This window comes from Mustela lutreola, chromosome 1, assembly GCF_030435805.1.
Source record: "Mustela lutreola isolate mMusLut2 chromosome 1, mMusLut2.pri, whole genome shotgun sequence".
NCBI classification, from domain to species: domain Eukaryota; kingdom Metazoa; phylum Chordata; class Mammalia; order Carnivora; family Mustelidae; genus Mustela; species Mustela lutreola.
In genome coordinates this window covers 228,859,420-228,871,994 of record NC_081290.1, presented here as the reverse complement: position 1 = coordinate 228,871,994, position 12,575 = coordinate 228,859,420, and positions in this window count along the sequence as shown.

Genomic DNA, 12,575 nt, shown 5'->3' with positions numbered 1-12,575 from the left:
CCCCCAGAACTAGTCAAGAGGACCCCTGGCCATGTGGACAGGATGGAAATTAAACACCAGGCAGCAAGAAGTGAAAGCAGAGTTTATTGTAGGTACAGAGAGAAAGTGCAGACTCAGACAGAGTGTCTGGGAGACCCAGAAAGGAAAGGAGAATGTCTGGTCTTTGTTCGGGGGTCTCAGGGTTTTTACTGAGGATTGTGGTCTGGTGTACCTGTCCACTCAAGGCATCTAGGAACCCCTTAGAATAAAGACGAGGGTCCAGGTGTTATTCCTTGGAGCCTGGGCATGTGATCGTCGAGATGTCTAGCCTAGCTTGGGTGGTCTGGAAATCACATGTGATAGCTGCTTCTGCTCATTCTCACCTGGTCCTTCCTTAGATATTATCTATTTTAAAAAAGCATTAACTCCTTGTCCCTTACAATAAGGATATACACTATTTGCATTTGAGGCATGTGCAAAGTGGGATTGCAGGTTCTAGCAAGAACAGAAGCAGGGAAAGGAAGAAAAAAATCAGGTTTTTAGGCAGTCGGTCAGTTTCCCTATCTCACAAAGTCACGTGGCTCACACCAGTACTAATTACTATTCTGACTGCAGCTGGCAGTTACTGGATGTCTAGATGTGTGTAACGGCACTAAGTGCTTTATACACACGATCTCGTCTTATCTTTACAACAAAACATTGGGATGGGTAGTTATCTCTGTTTCAAAGATGAGAAAACTGAGAATTAGAAGGTTCGGTGACTTGCTCAAGACTACACTAGTGGCAGAGCTGTGGTTCAGAGCCCTGTCTGATTGCCAAGCCCAACTTCTTTCCCTGCCCTAAGAAGTTCCCCAGTGTGTTCATGGGAGATAGAAACCAAGAAACAAATACTTCATTCCTTGTGAATGTCCCTTAGTTTCTGATTATAAAATGTGGTTCTGTAATACAAAAGTCCTCCTCTGGAGGAGGAGAATCAAGAACTGGGATGAGGGAAAGATTTATTTTTTTAGTACTTTTTTGGTATTTGGTGCATTTTTTCTACCGGTATGATTTTTTTTTTTTAACTTAACAAAGTGTGTGGGAGGGGCGGGTAGAATATGCCACCCAAAATATGCTACTTTGGCAAGTGGATTGTTTCATGCTGAAAGCAATCGAGACCTAGCAGATTCAGGAAAAGCTTTTTGTCTCCCCCTTAAGTGCCTAAAAGAATTTAGAAAGGGGACCTGTAACCAGGAAGAGAGCTATTACCTAAGATCACATTTTCATCTGAAAGACTTCACCTGTATGGCGGGGCAAAGGGTTTTTTGCCCATCGTTTGCTCTTCTCACCTTCCTGTGAATCGCCTTCCCGGGTCCCTCCGCTTTGAAATCCCAGACCCAGGTCCTTGTCCTTAGTTTAGCAAGATATATAAGCGTGCCTGCCTTTGAATTTCATACCTTTGTGGGGACTTGTTTTTCTCTTGTTAAGCTACCTTTTTATTATAGGTGGGGTCTCAGCCAAGAACCTAGAATAGTTTTTAAAAACCAATTAAACATAGTAGAACATTTAGTAAATATAGTAAATAATAAAAAATCGTTCTTTTTTTTTTTTTTTAAAGATTTTATTTATTTATTTGACAGAGCGAGATCACAGTAGGCAGAGAGGCAGGCAGAGAGAGAGAGAGGGAAGCAGGTTCCCTGCTGAGCAGAGAGCCCGATGCGGGACTCGATCCCAGGATCTTGAGATCATGACCTGAGCCGAAGACAGCGGCCTAACCCACTGAGCCACCCAGGCGCCCTAAAAAATCGTTCTTAATCCCACTTTACATAAATACTCACTTCTGGCTTTTTTTCTAAGTGGTGTTTAAAATGGGATCATATTTACACATACCACTTTGTACCCTGCTTCATCACCCCCCCTCCACACCTCCTCCCCACTGCTTATTTGCATCTTATGACCTACTGACACATCTTTTTATGTGCATGATACAGATCTGATAGTACTGATGTTTTCCCGGTGGTTTATAAGCCCTTAACACTAGGAGAAAGCTGAGATGAACATTTTTGAATGGGAATCCTGTGCACACCCAACTGTGCACTCAGCTCGCTCCCAACTGATGCTCCTAATGACCCTGCTGCGGAGGAAGGGACCCCTCGGGCTCAGGGCTCAGTACAAGATGTTAGGGGTGCTTGGCCTGGGGCAGGGGCTGGTATCCCTGTGATACCCACAGAGAGCTCTCCCTCTGGGCTAGAGCTGGGCGGAGCAGAGGTCAAGTTACAGAGCTTCCTGGCTGGTCCAGGAGGGTCACCCCCCTACCATTCTGGCTCTAGGCTCAGCGGCACCTGCGGGCAGAAGTTCCAGCCAGCAGGGAGTGGCACACCAGGTCATGCCAGTGTCATTTTGTGATTATAACGCGTCCACAGGCGCCGGTCAGTCCCCATGACAATGACTGAAGTTCCTGTAAGGGGAGGTCCCCTCCAGACAGCTAAGAGGCTTGGAGAGGTGGCTGCCATCATGGATGGTGGTGAAATGACCTGAAAGATTAAGGATGTTCTGGATCCCTAAGTCCCTATTCCGTATGCTCTTACTGAATCCTTTAAAAAATTATAAATATGACACACACAAATACAGAATAATATAATAAACTCTGTGTACTCTTTACACAGCTTAGACACATCTTTGTATTTTCCTATATTTGCTTCAGCTCTTTTATTCTTTAAGAAATGGGGCACAAAGTATATAGTTGAGTGTCTCCGTGTAACCTCCCTAATTCCATTCTTATCTATCCCATAGGGGCTACTGCCATCTTTAATTTGGGGCTTACCAATTTATTAACTGAATGTGTGTTTTCAATGCTTCTAGTACGTCCGTATGGTCTTGCATGGTATAAGCTTTATATGAATTGTAGCCTACTATGACCATTCTGCAAACTTCCTTTTTCTTCCCCTCAATCTTAGGTTTTTGGGATTCATTCAGTATACCTGTGGTATACAATTTCATTTTGTGATTATACTTAAGCATGTGATTATATTTAAACATTCTTCTGTTCAATAAATAATCATGGCAACAAACACTCTTGTTCACACCTCCTAATACACAGATATGAGGGCTTTTAGGGTATGTTCCTAGGAGTGTTTGAATCATGCTGAATCGTGCTGTGGACACATCTTCACCTTCCCCTTCACCAGCCACTGCTCTCTGGAGTGACTGTCTCTCACCTGACATTTCCACCAGCGGTGTATGAATGTCCGTGTTCTACATGATTGACAAACTTGATTTATCTCTCTTTTTAAAAAGATTTTATTTATGTATTTGAGAGAGAGAGCCTGAGTGGTGGTGGGGGGGGCGCTGGTTTGGAGCTTACAGAGGGACAGCAGACTCCCCACTGAGCAGAGAGCCCAACATAGGTCTCCATCCCAGGACTGTGAGATCTTGATCTGAGCCGAAGGCAGATACTCAACTGGCTGAGCCACCCAGGGACCCCCAAACTTGATTTATATTTAATAAAAATGAGGGTTTTTTTTAAAAAGATTTTATTTATTTGACAGAGAGAGATCACAAGTAGCAGAGAGGCAGGCAGAGAGAGGGGGAAGCAGGCTCCCTGCTGAGCAGAGACACCCCCCCCAATGTGGGGCTTGATCCCAGGACCCTGAGATCACGACCTGAGCCAAAGGCAGAGGCTTTAACCCACTGAGCCACCCAGGTGCCCCGAGGTTTCTTTTAAAACCAAGTTCAAGTTTTATCTCTTCCATTTGCTCTCAATTGTACCTTGTATGAACTATTTTGACTCTCTAAGCCTTGGTATTTTATTTTATTTTTAAAGAATTTATTTACTTATTTGTCAGAAAGAGAGAGAGAGAGAGCATACAAGCAGGGGGAGCAGTAAGCAGAGAGAGAAGCAGGCTCCCCGCTCAAGGTGCCCGCATGGAGCTGGATCCCAGGGCCCAGGGATTATGACCCCAGCCAAAGGCAGAAAGCCCAATCAACTGAGCCACCCAGGCACCCCTAAGCCTGAGTATTTTAATCTGCTAAATGGAAAAGTGATTTTTACTTTGCTAGTCTGAGAGAATTAAATGAAAGAATGCATATAAAAATGCTTGCTTAAGAAATCCTTGGTGGGGGCGCCTGGGTGGCTCAGTGGGTTAAAGCCTCTGCCTTCAGCTCAGGACATGATCCCAGGATCCTGGGATCGAGCCCCACATCGGGCTCTCTGCTCAGCAGGGAGCCTGCTTCCCCTCCTCTCTCTCTGCCTGCTTCTCTGCTTGCTTGTGATCTCTCTGTCAAATAAATAAATAAAATCTTTAAAAAAAAAAAAAAGAAAAGAAATCCTTGGTGGCTCAATCAGTCGAATGTCTGCCTTCAGCTGGGGTCATGATCCCAGGGTCCTGGAATCAAGTCCTGCATCCAGCTCCGTGCTCAGCAGGGAGCCTGCTTCTCTCTCTGCCTCTGCCTGCTGCTCTGCCTGCTTGTGTGCTCTCTCTCTCTCTGTGACCAAAAAAAAAAAAAAAAAAAAAAAAAAAGCTTGCTTAAATGCCTGGCTAACATAATAGATACTCCATAAAGAGTAGTAGTAACAGTAACTATAGTAAATGATCTGTTTGTATTGGGTTCTTGCTCTGTGTCAGAGATTGTCCTGAGTGTTTTAAGTTCATTATCTCATTTACTCATAATAGCAACTTAGGAGGCTGGTACAAGTATTCGCTTAATTTTTCAGGTGGGGGAGCCAAGCAAATTGCTCAAAGTCACAGATAACATGAGGCATTGCTGGATTCAAATCTCTGGTCTGGTAGGGAGCTTACACTTAAACCCTCAGACAATGGGGAACCACTGAAAGAGAATCACTTTTATTTGTTTGTTCATTTGCTTGCCTATCTGACAAGAGTCTGTGCTACCCTATACGTAATCATCACCATTCTTTAAAAAAGATTTTATTTATTTATTTGATAGAGAGACACAGCGTGGGAGGGAACACAAACCGGGGTAGTGGGAGAGGGAGAAGCAGGCTTCTCACTGAGCAGAGAGCCTGATGCGGGGCTCAGCCTCAGGACCCTGGCTGGGATCATTACCTGAGCTGAAGGCAGACACTTAATGACTGAGCCACCCAGGCACCCCAATAATCACCATTATTATGTGGGTGGGGCATGTGGAGGAGAAGAAGGACCAAGGATTGGAGCTAACCCAACAAAGATTGTTCCCGGCCCTGTGTTTGGCACTAGGGACACGATGGGGCTCAAGACACTTTCCCTGCCCTGAGGTTGCCTAGATTTTGGTTCCGTGTTTCTCAAGATCTGGTTCCTGGACCATGGGTCTCACAATGACCCAGGCTGCTTGCCCAACATGCAGCTTCCTGGGCCCCCAGAGACTGGGGCAGGGCGCCCTGCAGGTTTCTGAAGGAACATAACAGGCAGCAATTCTAGTATTCACATACGTTTGAGAGCCACTGATCTAGCTGATTAGGAAGACAGACAGCCACAGTAACAGACAGCCACACTGCAGAAGGATAGGAATTACAATGGCAGGTCTGGGAAGAGTTTCTGGAGGAAGCCTGGAGTGGTCTGAAACCTGAAAGATAAAAAGTTAGCTATGGAGACAGGAAAGGAAGGGAAGATGTCCACAAAACCCAGCTGTGAGAGAAGTGACTCTTCTAGGGAAGAGTATTTAAAGTATTTTAGGATTTCCTGGATGGCTCAGTCCATTAAGTGTCTGCCTTTGGCTCAGGTCATGATCTCAGGGTCCTGGGATTGAGCCCACATCAGGCTCTCTGCTCAGCGGGGAGCCTGCTTTTCCCTCTGCCTATTTGTGTGCACGCTCTCTCTCTCTCTCTCTCCCTCTGTCAAACAAATAAATAAACTCTTAAAAAAAAAAAGAAAAGAAAAGAAAAAAGGATTTTAGGGTGACTGGAGTGGAGTGTGGGATATGTGGCAACAAGGCCATAAAGGTGGGTAAGATCCAGGTCACAAAGAACTTTGTTGGTCACATAGGGGAGTTTGGACTTTTTCCCCACAGGTAGTGGAAAATCACTGAAATTTGAGGGATGATTCAGAGAAGGACACTGATAGTTTTGAATTTAAGAAAGAGCCCTCTGGCAGCTGTGGTGGAAAGAATAGCAGTGGGACTAGAACGGGGCAAGGGTTTCCTTAGGGATCTGAGGGAGGGCACAGGCAATGAGGACCTGGACAGAGACAATGACAGCGAGAGAAGGAGAGAGGTGGACAGACCCAAGGGCCCACAGCGGTGATAACTGATTGGATACGGCTGGACAGGGATAGGGAGAAGTCAAGGCTTCTTTCTTTAGCAAACTGGGTCAATGGTTGTGAATTTCACTGTAGTAAGAAACCGTTGGAAAAGAAACCAATTTGGAGGGAAAATGATGAGATCACCTTATGACACACTAAATTTGAGATCTTCCTGAAATATAGAGAACTGTCCAAAAGACAGGTGGAAATGCAGGTCTATGGGGTATCCTGCTGGTTGCCCACTTAACATCCTCTTCCCCTTCCTCCCTAACAGAAGCCAACTTTGTTTGGGACAGTGATGTGCCTTGTTAAAACATCCATCCTCCTAGACCCTCTTGCCAGTCTTCTCAGACTCGATAGTTGGTCATGAGGTCCAGCTCTTCCCAATAAACTCTAAGTGGACATCACTGGATGGAGGTTCCAGAAAAGCTTTTGTTTTCCTGATAACAATGCACAGGTCCAGCTGGCACATGCCTTTTACCTTTGTCCTTCTTCCTTCTTTTTCTTTTTAAAAAATATTTTATTTACTTATTTGACAGAGATCACAAGTAGGCAGAGAGAGATGGGGAAACAGGCTCCTTGCTGAGCAGAGAGCCCTATACAGGGCTCCATCCCAGGACTCTGAGACCATGACCTGAGCCAAAGGCAGAGGTTTAACCCACTGAGCCACCCAGGCACCTCCTCTTCCTTCTTCTTGCCTAAACAGAGTAGTGATGCTTGGATAAGATGAAGCCATTTTGTGACCATGAGGATGAAGGCTGTTCGCATACTAAGGGAAGCAGAGAAGAAAAAAAGGATTTTGGCATGGTAGAGCTGTTATATGGCCCTGGGCTGTCTACCATCTGAGAAAAATAAACCCTAATTTAATAAGCCACTGGGGTTGGTTTTCTGTCACCTGCAGCAACATGTGATCCTAATTGATTAGGGCTAAAGGGCTCCAGCGCTAAAGCTCTGGAGACAAATCTGGGTTGGATTGATATTTTGGGTCAGCATCTAGATGGTAACTGACAGTATTTCAGTGGATACAAGAAAACCAGCACTGAATAGGCACAAATGTAAATGATTCTTCTAAATTGAAGGACAGCAGGCTTAATTTGTAGATACCGTTGAAAGGAGGAATTCTTGTTCACCAGGAAAGTGTCCTTACGCTACTTTATTGTTGATGTTTCCATAACCTCATTCAACACAAAACAATCAATTTAGGGCTATTCAATTACTACTCAACCCCATGACATTTATTTTGTAACAACTTTCTGGTTGCTAACCCAAAGGCAGGGATGGTTCATATGCTGGCAACTTACACCCCGGGGTGTGGTGTGTTTCGTGCTCAGGAGGTGACTTGGTAAACCTCAGTTTTCCATGAAGCAAGTGCCCTTGGAGTTTCTTTTGGAAAGGCTGGTATGAGGACTTCCCAGCACCTGTATTGCACTTGAACCTGATGGTCTTATCTTTTGCCAAGATTATTTGCCACAGTCTCCTAATTAACTAGAAGGTTGATCAGGCTAGTTTTCCTGATTCCTCTCTTCTCCCTGTCCTGCCCCCTACAAAGAAAAAAATCCAAAAACCAGAAACCTATTTTCCCTAACACATGGAAACATGTTATTCCCTTTCTTGAACACTTCTGTTGTCTCTAAGATAAAGCCCAAACACCTTATCTCAGTGTATTAGGCCTCAATCTTTCTATCCTTAGTTTCTGATAAATGTCCTCACCTCTCCCCCATCTCTGCACACTGGTCAGCCACTCTGAATGTCTCATTCTGCCTACATTTTATTTATCCTTTTCTTTTTTTTTTTTTTTTTAAGATTTTATTTATTTATTTGAAAGACAAAGAAAGCAAGAGCGGGGGAGGGGCAAAGGGAGAGGGAGAAGCAGGCTCCATCCCAGGACCTTGGGACCAGGGACTGGAGCCAAAGGCAGACGCTCAACAGACTGAACCCCCAAGGCGCCCCTTTCTTGCCCTTTCAAGTCCTCACAGACTATTTTCTTGCCTAATAATGCTTTCTCTGCCTCTTGCTCTGAAGGACTACCCCCATTCACCCACAGCAGCCAGGTTAATTTTCTGGCCTTTGGGCAGCTGGGAATGCTGGAAACCCAGGAGTAGTCAATCCCCCGTTCTCTTCTCCTGGATCTCTTTCCCCAATATCTCTCCAAATCCTGTTGACTCAACCCCTTAAACATCTATGAATTTGTCCCCTCCTCTCCGTCACTATTGCTGCTAAACAAATCACTACAAGTCCCTACAGGAACCTTCGTGTGGTCAGTCTTACCCAAGTCAGTCAATCCGTCCCACTCTCTGCAAATTTACCCATGTCTCTCCCTAAAAATTCTTCCTGTCCCTGATGGCATTATCCCTGCAGATCCCTCTCAAGCCTTCTTTCCCACGCTCCAGGTACAGAGAGAAATGGAGCCCAGTGCTGGCCTTCAGCCCTCTGTGCTTCACAGGCCCCTTCTCCTGCATTCCTCAGGGCTAGCATGGCACAATAGTTAAGAACATGGCCCCTGGCACCAGAACTGCCTGGATTTTAGCCTCTGCTCAGCCACTTCTTAGTTGGACGCCCTTGGGTAAAACATTTAATTTCACTGAAGGCAAAAGGTAGCCTTCATCTGTGGGATTGTCAGAAGATTTTAAAAGGTAATACTAAAGACTACTCAGAACAGGGTTGGGACCTGAGCAAATCTTATATAAGTATTAGCTATTATAATTATTACATTTAATTTTGATCCTTGAAAATTGTCTTTTTCTCTTCTTCTGTTATCTAGAATAGTGCAGAAGACATGGTACGACATGGCTTGTGGCTAAGATAAGGGGGCCAGGGAGCAGTGAGGGGAAATGCTGAGAAACTAGGGGCCAAAGAAGCTTACTTAGCTCAAGCCAACAAAAATTGGGTTTGGAGGACCTGGTTGACTTGGTCCATTAAGCCATTTGATAGTTGATTTCAGCTCAAGCCTTGTTCTCAGGGTCATGTGTTCAAGCCCTGGGTTAGGCTCCATGCTGGGCGTGGAGCCTTCTTAAGAAACAAACTGACTTTTTGCTCTCTGTGACCCAAATTTCAGCTTAGTTTAGAAAATAGGTCTTATAGGAAAATCAGGCCCAGGTGTTCTCCACCATCTCTCTTGTGCCTGGTGAGCAGGATGATGCCCTGAGCTTCACCAAGGGGGTTTCCTCCTTCCTTCTAAGTGACAATAATAGCACAATACTACAAAGTATTTTGATCTCATTTCATTTCCCAGGCATTGTATTTTGCAACCATCTTTTTCACTTAATCCAAACCTGAAGTGGGTACTGTTACTTCCCCATTTTTTAAAAAAGATTTTATTTTTAAGTAATCTGCATACCCAACATGAGGGTCAAACTCACAACCCCAGGATCAAGAGTCACACACTCCAATGACTGAGCCAGCAAGGTGCCCCTGCTTCCCCATCTTATAGATGGGGAAATTGAGGCTTATAGTGGTTAATAGGACTATAATCACAGCTTATTAAGAAGTGAGTTTGGGACATAAGGTTACATTTGCCATGTTCCAGAGCTGGTACTCTTTGTTTTTTTTTTTTAAAGATTTATTTTAGAGAGACAATTGGAGTGAGTTGGGGGAAGGGCAGAGGGAGAGAAAAATCTTCAAGCAGACTCCCAGCTGAGCATGGAGCTGGCCACAGGGTTGATCCCATGACCCTAAGTTCATGAGCTAAGCCAAAACCAAGAGTCAGGACACTTAACTGACTGAGCCACCCAGGCGCCCTCAGAGCTGATATTCTTAACCTCTTCACTGCTATGCCAGATTGCTTCATAAAAGTGGATGTTTTACTTAATCTGAGAAGTACCTGTGGACTTGTTCACATACTAGTTCTGGTACTAGGCCCTGGGAATACAGAGATGCTTATGGGTGATCATTTGTTTCCAGGAACTCCTAGCTGCCTTCTGTGTACAAGATAGTCAACAGGCAGTGAGGCCAAGTATGGGAAATGCACAGGGTGCTGGGGAGCAAGGAAAAGAAAGCATTAACTCTGCCTGAAGAGTGGGACCTGGGGTCCAGGTATGGAGGTGGCAGTTGAGTCTCAAAGTCTAGGATTGAGAGTGATGATTACTCTAGTAATGTTTCTGGAAGCATAAGCATGAGCAGGTGCATAAAAATTTATTCTTTGGGGCACCTAGGTGGCTCCGTGGGTTGAGGCCTCTACCTTTGGCTCAGGTCATGATCTCAGGGTGCTGGGATCGAGCCCTGCATCGGGCTCTCTGCTCAGTGGGGAGCCTGCTTCCCTCTCTCTCTCTGCTTGCCTCTCTGCCTACTTGTGATCTCTGTCTGTCAAATAAATAAATAAAATCTTTAAAAAAAATTATTCTTTGATGTTTTGTCCTGTATTTTAAGTGAGAACAAGAAATCCCAAAGGATGTCTGGATGGCTAAATCACTTACGCATCCAACTCTTGGTTTCAGCTCTCACCTCAGGTCGTGATCTCAGGGTCATGAGATCTAGCCTGGCATTAGGCTCCATGCTCATCAAGGAGTCTGCTTAAGATTTTCTCTCTCCTCCCTCTGCCCTTCCCACCACCCTGCCTCTCTCCCTGTCTCAAATTTAAAAAAAAAAAAGAAAGAAAAGAAAGAAAACTCCCAAATGATTTGTGTTTTGAAACTCTATTGTAATAGGGGCACCTGGTTGGCTCAGTCAGTTAGGTGTCTGCCTTCAGCTCAGGTCATGATCCAAGGGTCCTGGGATTGAGCCCCACATTGGCCTCTCTGCTTGGTGGAGAGTCTGCTTCTCCCTTTCCCTCTGCTGTTTCCGCTGCCTGTGCCCTCGCTCTCTCTCTCTGTCAAATAAATAAATAGATAGACAGATAGATAGATAGATAGATAGATAAAATCTAAAATAAATAAATGAATAAACTCTATTTTAATAAAACATACATATGTATATGTCTTAATAAAACACACACACAAACACAGAAATATGTTTGGTCCATTGTATACCAAAATATTATCACTGCTTATTACTGAATGATGAAATTTCAGATGACTTTTTTTTTTAAAGATTTTATTTATTTATTTGACAGACAGAGATCACAAGTAGGCAGAGAGGCAGGCAGAGAGAGAGAGAGAGAGGAGGAAGCAGGCTCCCCGCTGAGCAGAGAGCCCGATGTGGGACTCGATTCCGGGACCCCGAGATCATGACCTGAGCCGAAGGCAGAGGCTTAACCCACTGAGCCACCCAGGCGCCCCTCAGATGACTTTTTATATATGTATTTTTATTGGTTATATTTTTATATTGTGAAATATAACTTTATTGTGGGAATGTAAATTGGTATAACTACTTCCAAAAGCTATTTGGCATTATCTAATAAATGTGAAAATGTGCAGACTCTTCCATTCACAAGTAATATGCTAAAGAAATTCTTGTGCATGTGTATCAGATGTGTGCAAAGGAGTGTTCAAGGTAGCCTTGGTTACAGTAGCAAAAATGGGTAAATGGATAAATACAGTGTGGCATGGTCATGCGATAGAAGACATATAGAAGACAATCGAAGACATTACAAAAGAGTAAAAATGAAGAAACTACAAGTTTTTTAAAAAAGATTTTTATTTTATTTATTTGACAGAGAGAGAGACAGCAAGAGAGGGAACACAAGCCAGGGGTGGGGAGAAGGAGAAGTAGCTTCTTGCTGAGCAAGGAGCCCAATGTGGGGCTCTATCCCAGGACCCATGGATCATGATCTGAGTCGAAGGCAGATGCTTAACAACAGAGCCACCCAGGTGCCCCAAGAAACTACAAGTTTTATACAACAGCATAGATGAATCTTAAAAGTATATTGTTGAGCAAAAAAAAAAAAAAAAAAAAAAAGTCTAAGAAGAATGCTTACCATATGAGTCTATTTTTATAAAACTCAAAAACATGCAAAATATATACTCAGGGATACATTCATGTGATAAAAGTATACAACGGTAAAAGAATGATACAAAATTCAGGGGGGGCCTTGCGGGGGCAGTCGGTTAAGTGTCCAACTTGTGGTTTCAGCTCGGGCCCTGATCTCAGTGTCATGAGATGGAGCCCTACACTCAGTGCAAAGTCGGCCTGAGATTCTCTCTCCCTCTCCTTCTGACCCTCCCCATGCTCTCCCTCTCAAAAATAAATAAATAGATCTTTTAAAAAACAAACAAACAAGGTTCAGGAAGGTGGTTGCTTCTGGAGGGAGAGAAGTAATGAGATTGGAGAAGGATACACAGGACTTAAGGCATCAGTCATGTTCTAGTTCTCAAATAAGTTCTATCTTAATCAGGTTCTTTTTTTTTTTTTTAAGATTTCATTTATTTATTTGACAGATATCACAAGTAGGCAGAGAGGCAAGCAGAGAGAGAGAGAGAGAGAGGAGGAAGCAGGCTCCCCACGGCG